The sequence below is a fragment of the Octopus bimaculoides genome, chromosome 11 (assembly GCF_046866305.1).
Source record: "Octopus bimaculoides isolate indiv1 chromosome 11, ASM4686630v1, whole genome shotgun sequence".
Classification (NCBI taxonomy): domain Eukaryota; kingdom Metazoa; phylum Mollusca; class Cephalopoda; order Octopoda; family Octopodidae; genus Octopus; species Octopus bimaculoides.
In genome coordinates this window covers 54741496-54751401 of record NC_142938.1, presented here as the reverse complement: position 1 = coordinate 54751401, position 9906 = coordinate 54741496, and the positions used below count along the sequence as shown (strand labels likewise).

The window sequence follows — 9906 nt, the reverse complement described above, 5'->3', positions numbered from 1 at the left end:
ATTTGGCTTGAAGAAGACATCTTGTGTTTCTTTCCTGGGATATTCTAATCACATATCCTTAGTACTTGAATTGTGACCTGTCAAAATGGAGAAGTAGCAGCTTGACTTGGAGAGGCCCACTAATTCCCAAATTATACAATCCGTCAAGTAACGTTATTCCAGAGACCCTTTGCAGAAACACCATTTCAGCTGCTTCTATTCACATTCATGCTCTTACAGTCATTACCCAACATTTATGACAACAGGTGAGGATAGGCATGCAAATTGAAATGGAGATAGCAAGTTTGGATTTCTTATCAATCTCTCTTCTGTGTATTGAATGCTAGAACTGGTGCAGTACTGTGTCATCAGTTGCAATTCTCACATTCAATTTAGCCTCTGGCTTCCCATCATTCATGAATATGGCCCTAAGATACTGAAACTTCTCCACTTGTCTCAGTGATGTTCCACTAATACACAGAGTGCAAACAATTTTTTAAATTTCATTTTATTAACTTGTTCTGAAGGCAGAGGAAGTGAACATGGCTTTGCATAAGACTAGTTACATTGAGTTTTGGTTTCTTACATTTTCTTACTGATTATATATATATTACAGTTCTATATTTAAGAGATGACGAATTATGTACATTATTTACATTATTTACATTTGACAGATATTTGTTCTCATCTTGTTTATTATTAACACGTTTCGGCTGATATAACCTCCAGCTTTCATCAGGTGTCTTGGGGAAATTTCGAACCTGGGTTCTCATTCCGAAAGTATTCTTCAATGTTGTTGTTGTTATTATCATTATTATTATTATTATTATTATTATTATTATTATTATTATTATTATTCAGGTCACTGCCTGGAATCGAACTCAGAATTTTGGGGTTAGTAGCCTGCGTTCTTAACTACTACGCTATATGTCCATGGTCATCACTGAAAGTCTTTTTGCTTTCTTTCTCTCTTTTTTACCCCTTCTTCCCTTCTTTCTTTTTCCTTTTCTTCCTTTTTTTCCTTTTTTGTCCTCTTTCCTCCTTTTCTCTCTTTCTCCTCGTATAGTTATATTTAGAATACAAAATGTACTGTTTCTGCTTTTTTTTCAAACATTCAATTTTGGAGAGAATTTTTTGATGAAATGTAGTTCTGAATATTTTCAGAGATGAGCATTATGTTTCCAATATTTAAGCTATATTTTAGAATACAAAATATACTGTCTCCACTTTTCTTTTAAGCGTTCAATTTTGGTGAGAATTTTTTGATGAAATGTAGTTCCATTGCTTTTCAGCATTGCAGACCGTCCCATGCACATTTGTAAAAGGGAAACACTTTGAATTTTCTGTCACTGCATATTTCCACCTAACACTCTATACACACACACACATATATATATATATATACATACATATATATATCAGGGGCATGCGGTGATCTTTCTAGCTGGGGAAGCAATGACCAAAATTTTCTCTCATAGATATTTGAATCAAATTGACATGTTCATATTATACAGCTATTTTAAAAATATTTTTTCACCGTTTTTCTGATGGAAGCAGAATGTCAACTTGCTTCCCTTTTCCTATGTAAGTGTTACAAAACAACATAAGATTATATATATCATAGGTATTGTGAATTGACAGAAACTTAATCTAAGTGTACAAGTATTTATTAGCATCTAAAACTATTCATTATGAGCTCTTACTAGAAAAAAGTTGTCTTTGTGGCATTTTTATCGGAAAATATTACATTGAAAAGGATGCAACAGCTTTTGTTGCTTCCCTTGCACAGACTTTTTGTGTTGTCTACCACTGCTTATTGTCTCATGCTAATTCCGACAATAAAAGTCTGAAGCCCATGTCATGTAGTTTATATTAATTTTACATAACATTAGACGAACAATCTTATGAAAATAAGTAATATAGTTTCAATTTTGTTTCTATAATTTTTAAGGAAAGCAATGCTTCGCTTGCTTCCATGGACTGCATGCCTATGATACATATATATATATATATATACTAGTGGGCCTTCCAGCCTTTGGCCCAGTCCGTACACTGTTGAAATGTGTTCATAAGGCACATATTGGTATCTATTGTAATGCCTCCTTTCCTGACAATAAAAGTTGTTAAAAGGTATTTAAATATTACGTAACTATTTTACAAATTTATTTAGAATATCTAATTACAGACACTAATATAGATAATAATAGAGAAATGTATTGTATGAAAATTATAAAACATTTACAGACTTCAATATATACAGGCAGAGATGACGGAGGAGGATATATGGCTGGCTTCCACTCAGTTTCTGTTTATCAAATTCCTACTCACATGATATTGGTCAACCCAAGACTTCCCCAAGGAGCCACATGGTGAGAATGCACCCAGAGCTATGTGGCTTGAAAGGGACTTTTAATCATGCCTGCAGTGAAGAACAAACATAAATGATGATGATGATGATGATGATGATGATGATGATGATGATGATGATGATGATGATGATGATGATGATGATGATGATGTTGTCGTCTGACAGAAGAGATATAACTCAATTGAACAAGGGAACATTTCAGAAGTTTCTAGAACAATGTCCTTAAAGGGAAAATCTTAAATTATAAAATACCTGAATTAATTATTCTAGAAAATATAAAATATAGGCAGGTCTGCCTATATTCTCTATATGTATATGTGTGTCTATGAGTATACTTTTATATGAGTATTGTATTTGTACCTGAAAATTAGAGTATATATGTACATATGCATTGTCTCCGATGCTGGTGGCACGTAAAAAGCACCAACCAATCGTGACCAATGCCAATACCCACTGACTGGCTCCTGTGCCGGTGGCACATAAAAAAGCACCCAATACACTCTCAGAGTGGCTGGCGTTAGGAAGGGCATCCAGCTGTAGAAACTGAGCCAGACCAGATTGGAGCCTGATGCAGCCGCTGGCATACCAGACCTCAGTCAAACCGTCCAACCCATGCCAGCATGGAAAACGGACGTTAATTGATGATTATGATGAAGATGATGATGATGATGATGATGATGGTTGGTGTGTTCTTTTGAGGTATCTTGAATGTGTATATATATAAATGCATATACAGGTGTGTATTTATGTGTATTCATGAGTACATTCTTTTGAGGTATGTTGATTGTGTATATATGTATATGTATATGCATATGCAGGAATCTGTTCTTATGAGTTATGTTTATAAATAATCATACTTACTACTGAAGATAAACAATTTCCTCTTTTTTTTTTCTTTCTATTCATTCAAAATTTCAAAATGTACGCCTAAACTGAATGTTTGTGAATGTGAGTGCATGGGTGTGTCCAGATTTGTGAATAATTATTTTCAGGTGGAATTGCTCTTTGTCCTCTTCTACTTCCTTAATTTACTCTTTTCCCTTTCTCTTTTACAGTCCACTTTCTTTCTTTTTGTTTTGGTTGGAGCCTTGGATCTTTTAACTTCCTCTTCAATCTCAGTTTTGTTCATTTACCACCCTTGATGCCTGACTCTCTGATACCACTTCTTTTTTGATTATACTCCTCATCTCCACATCACTCTTTTAAATGTAATTTCTTCCTCATTTACTAACCTGTCACTCGTGTTTTATTTATCTCATACATAGAGCAAGGCTTGAAACATTAATTCTACATTTCTTGAGGTAAATGAATTCATCATTCTCTTCTACCGACCAGTCATTATCAACACAAGACCATCACCACTTCCTCATATTTGCCCTAGACTATAAATAGCATCTGCTGAACCATGTTGAGTTAACGAGGAAGCCTCTACATTGTTCCACGATATATTAGAAATTGCAGCAATTTTTTCTTAAACCAAAACCTGTTATAAGGAAAGCACATATTGGATAATGTATTCCTATATGCCCCTCAAACAATGTAATATCTTTGGTCATAGGTGTGTCTGATCAGGCTTTGCCTGAGGGTAGTCAAGAATAACCACTCCCTTTCTTACCAACAACACAAAGTAATACCAAATAAAACTAACCATCCCACTCAACAACGGAATTATATTGTACCACACACAGGAGTGGCAAATATACCTCTGTACAACATACACATCTTTACATAACGATCCTATCAACATCTCTGTCACTCATAAAATACAATATAAAATATACATAGATATATTACATATTATGAGTTGTATACACACCTCTATAACATTCCCATAACACATAAAATACATGGAATACAATGCATAAAAATACATTAAAATTCCACTTAGTAGGAGTTGTATAGCCATCTCTATAACATTCACTTCACACATAAAATATATTATCAAGAAAATAATTTGGTCAACACAAAAACACTTGTTATATACAAATAATAAACTAGATCAGTGACAGAAAGCCTTCTTAGCCTAGTATTTTATAAATTAAATTACCTTAATAATCCTGCTATTTGAAGTGTATACTGTGGATACATATATTTGAATATAAGTAAATCACACACACACACACACACACACACACACACACACACACACACACACACGCATGCACGCACACACACACACACATACACTATCATTTAATGTCAGTTTTCCATGCTGACTTTGACAGAAGCTAGCAAGTTGGAAAGCTGCACCAGGCTCCAGTTGTCTGTTTTGATATGGTATCTACTGTGTACTGGTAGCTTTTTATGTCGTGTCAGCATGGGTGTTTTTTTACATAGTGTACTTTTTATGTGGCACTAGTACAGGCAACTTTTGTGGACAAGTTTTTTACAGAAAGAAGTAGCAGGGAACACTTGTAGTGTGGCACTACTTACATATGAATTTTAGATTACACCACCACAGTGTCTGGCCTACCATATGGGCCTAATATTTTCACAACAAACTACAAAATATACAAAAATTTTGCTCTTCCTATAATCACAGGTTAAAATCTCTATCAGCTACATAAAATGAGTAAAAAATTACTGGAACAAAATTCAAAAATATCTCTAACCACATGACAGCCAAACAACTGCTTCAACAATAAGGATTATTTGTTGTTCAAAAGATTGTTGTTGTAGATTGGAACAAGTTTCAAACTCTTGTATGATTAATTTAATGTCCCCCTTCAACACACTTGCATGGGTTGGATGGAATTAAATGAGACAGATTTTTTTTTGCAACTGGATGCACTTCCTGTCACCAACTGCCATCTGTTTCTATACAAGGTAATATTTGCCTATGGCCAGACATATTCTCATAGAAAACTTTCAGAATATCCTCCTCCATGGCTGAATAGGTCACCTAGGTAACAGAAACCGTCTAGTATGTATGTATGTGTTTGTGTTTGTCTATGTGTGTGTGCATGAGTAAAAATAACCTTAGTAGTAACCTTCTCGAGTTATATTGACTCATAAGGGCTAGTTTCCTGATTTCATGGCATATACGTTTCCCACCCAGACGGGACACTGGTCCATTGCGGGATTACTCATTTTTGCCAGCTTAGTGGATTGGAGCAACATGAAATGAAGTGTTTTGCTTCACTGTGTGTGTGTGTGTGTGTGTGTGTGTGTGTGTGTGTGTGTGTGTGTGTGTGCGTGCGTGTGCCTGTGTACATGTGTGTGTGTGTGCATGTGTGTATGTGTGTGTGTGTACATGCTCATGCATGTATATAATTATGTACATGATCCATGTCCCACTGTTTATGATGGAAGACAATCCAGTCATGACCATCTGTTTTTTTGTATATCAAAGATTGTTATTGTCCAGTGTGGAGGCAGTAGCGCAGTGGTGGTGGTGGTGGTGGTCATGATGGTGGTGGTAGTACTCTTACTATCACCAGTGCCAATACCACCACCACCACCACTACCACCACCACCACCACCACCACCACCATCATAACCACCAACACCAATACTATTACTGTCTGTTGCTGCTGCTGCTACTACTACTACATCTGCTACTACCACAACAACAAAGTACTAAATTTGTGAAGTCCACTTAAGGCTGTGATAGCAGTAGTACTTAATTATGTATGAGTAGTAACTTAATTATATAATTATATATACCATCAGCAGCAGCAGCATCATAATCATACATCCACTTTACATGCCAGCATGAGTTAGATGGGTTCTCAAGTTATTTCTAAATGTGAACCACTGTTGGTTTGAAATTTTGGCATAAAGCCAGCAGTTTTAGGCCAAGTTGATTACATTGATCCCAGTGCTCAACTGGTACTTACTTTATCGACTCTGAAAGGATGAAAGACAAAGTCAACCTTGGTGGAATTTGAACTCAGAATGTAAAGACAAATGAAATGCTGCTCAGCAGTTTGCCTAGTGTGCTAACTATTCTGCCAGCCTGCTGCCTTTAGCCTCTACTCTTCTTGACTGATGTTTCTACACACATTTTGACTTTGTTTCTACAGCTGGATGCTCGTCCTGTCACCAACTACTTTACAAAATGTACTGGTTGTATTTTCTCATGACTCCCAACATGAGAGAGATTGAATAGTCCTAAACAAAACAGGACTAATGAGACCTCACTGTAATAGTTTCTCTGCTCAAATGAAACCACCTTATGGTGTGTACTGGGTACATTTTACATGGCACCACCACTAAAAAGACAGTCTTACCTTACCACTGAGTGGGTTAGAAGTAGAGTGGTGGCTGGGTGGGTAATACCATTGTAGCAGATGTCAAAGAGTAATTAACAGTCAGAGCACTCATCAGATAAATTGTTGTTTCAAATGCTCAGAAGGTTCCATAGACATAATTGATAGCTTCCCTTACTTAGGTGACTTTATTAGAAGACGAGGCACATGCTCAAAAAGCATAGCAGACAGAATAAGAACAGGAGTGGTAAAAGTTTAGAAAGCTACGAACTCTGCAGCCAACAAAGGGATTCTCTCTGTGAGTGAAGGATGGGTTAAATCGCACTGGTATATAAAGTGCACTATTGTATGGTTGAGCATTTAAAATCTTGAATGTGGAGATATGAGCTACAGTGGCTGACACCTATCCCATACCATACTTGCAGGATTTTTCTGGTTCACTGAACGGAGCACAGATTTTTTTCTAAAATCGACCTAGTACGGGCCTATAACCAGATACCCATTGAACCTGACGATGTTCCAAAAATGGCAACTGCCACGCCCTTTGGCCTATTCGAGTTTTTGTGGATGCCCTTCGGTCTCTGTAATGCAGTGCAGACATTCCAGTACTTTATAGATACTGTTACAAGGGGCTTACCATTCGTGTATGCGTACATCAATGATATACTGGTAGCAAGAAAATCTGAAGCTGAACATGAAAAGCATTTAGATCAACTATTCCAGCGGTTAGCTGACTACGGCATCGTAATCAACACCAGTAAATGTATTTTTGGTGTCTCGTCTCTACCTTTCCTCAGCCATATTGTTGACAAGGATGGAATCTGACCCCTACCCAAAAAGCTGGAGGCAATAGTTGAATTCCTTATTCTTATGTCCCTTCAGAAACTCCGCGAATTTTGGGGATTAATTAACTTCTACCAGTGTTTTCTACCACACTGCGCCAAAGTAGCTCAACCACTTACAGATGTCCTGCGTGACAAAACAAAGAAGAGACAGGCTATAATGCTAGGCGACAAAGAGCTGGCCTCCTTCAATAAACTAAAGGATATGCTAGCTAGGGCCATGATGCTAGTCTACCCGAAACCTGGTGTTCCACTCAGTTTGCTGGTTGACGCATCCATGTCCGGAGTCGGTGGTGTCCTTCAGTAGTTGGTTGATGGCATTTGGCAACCATTGTCATTTTTCTCCAAGTGATTTCAACCTGCGGAGAAGAAATACAGTACTTTTGGATGTGAGCTACTGGCTGTTATCTGTCCATAAAACACTTCCACCATATGTTAGAAGGGTCCATTTTCAGCATCTACACGGACCATAAATCGCTAATATACACCTTTGGGAAGAGACCTGACTACCATTCTCCCAGAGAAGTCCGTCACCTTGACTTCATTGCCCAATATTCCACAGATATTCGGCATATCAAAGGCTCAGACAACACAGCAGCAGACGCACTTTCATATGTCCATCTTAATGCTCTGCATGCTCCAGAGACTAATGATCTTCAGCTGATCGTGGCAGATCAGGAAAACGACGAAGAGCTTAATAGGCTACGGAATTTGTCGTCCCTCAAGTTCTAGCTGTTCCCATTATCTTCTTCTACCTGTCAGAAAAGGTGTGATACCTCCACTGGCCATGAACATCCTTATGTCCTCGAACAACACCGACGATGTATTTTCACTGCCCTTCACTGTCTATCACACCCCAGCATTTGTCCCACACAGAAGATGATAACAACTCGTTTTGTGTGGACAAACATTAACAAGGACAGCCATGCTTGGGTTAAGAGTTGCGCTGCCTGTCAAAATCGCCTCTTGACACTTTCACAACATCTGACGCGAGTTTTCAACACATCCACATAGATATAGTCGGACCTCTACCACCGTCTAACAACTATACACATCTGTTGACCTGCATCAACCGCTTTTCTCGATGGCCTGAAGCTTTCCCTCTGTCTGATACTTCTGCAGAAACCATTGCTAAAGCACTGATATCACACTGGGTATTGTGTTTTAGTGCCCTTGCAACCATCACAACAGACAGAGGACGGCAACTTGATTCGTGCCTTTACAGCGAACTCACATGCCCGATCAGTTCCAAACACTGCTGCACAACCGCGTATCATCCAGTGGCAAATGGCATGATAGAGCGATCCCACAGGCAACTGAAATCAGCCATACAAGCATGTCCAGACCTAACCAACTGGATGGAATTTCTTCCTCTTATTCTGCTCGGTATCCGTGTATCTATTAAGGACGACATCGGTCACTCACTGGCTGAGTTAGTTTACAACACCACACTGGCCCTGCCTGGGCAAACGATCGCTCCAGTTCCTCCAAGGGATATTCTTGATCCCACATTTCATGTACATCATCCCCATGCACATATGTCCCATCTCTCACCTAACACACCCCGTTCGCAGAAAACTGACACATATGTCCCCTTGGACATTAACAAATGGAAGCACGTTTTTATTTGGAACGATGCAATACCATCACAATCTGTCCACCGTATTCTGGACCCTACAGAGTACTACAGAGAAGGAAAAAATACTTCATTGTCGACATGAATGGCAAGCCAAATACTATTAGTATCAATCAATTTAACAAAGCTATCGTCAGACCAGATTCGTCATCACCTTCGTCGACTCTGCACCAAACTGACACAGTCTCATCAACACCTCCCACAAGTTCCCCACCGTCTCCACAGCAAACTCGAACAAGAAGTGGGTGAAGAGTTCGCTGGTTGGTCAAATACATACAAGTTTTCTATTTCAAAAAAATTCCAGGTGAGTGATTTGCAGGCACCAATGCCTTAATTTCTACATGAACAGCTACAAAACTTATTTATTTATATTTTTCTTTCCGCTGAACTCCACAAGGACTATACCTGTAACACTTACATTGTATTAATTCAAATTCCTGTTTCTCATATTAAATTGAAATTGATTCTGCTTGCATTCTATCTGACTTAAATAAACTGAACATTTTATTTATGAACTGAACATTGCAGAATCGTTAGCATACCGGACAAAGAGCGTGCTCTGCTTGATGTATTTCTCTGCATTCTGAGTTCAATTTTCACTGAAGATGACTTTGCCTTTTGTCCTTTCAGACTCAATAAAATAAGTACCAGTCAAGAACAGATGCCAATGTACATGACTTCCACTTCCTCTCAAAAAACTGTTGGCCCTGTTCCAAAATTTGAAACCATTATTTACCATAATCTATTTATAGGCACAGGCATGGTTGGGTGGTAAGAAGCTTGCTTCCCAACCATATGGTTCTGGGTTCAGTCCCACTGTGTGACGCCTTGGGCAAGTGCCTTATATTATAACCTTAGGCTGACCAAAGC

The 9906-nt window shown here is 38.2% G+C and overlaps 1 pseudogene; it reads left to right on the top strand.

Annotated features, from left to right (window-relative positions):
* The first annotated feature begins 8692 nt into the window (after positions 1-8692).
* Positions 8693-9348, top strand: LOC149133343 (uncharacterized; annotated as a pseudogene).
* The last annotated feature ends 558 nt before the right edge of the window (positions 9349-9906 follow it).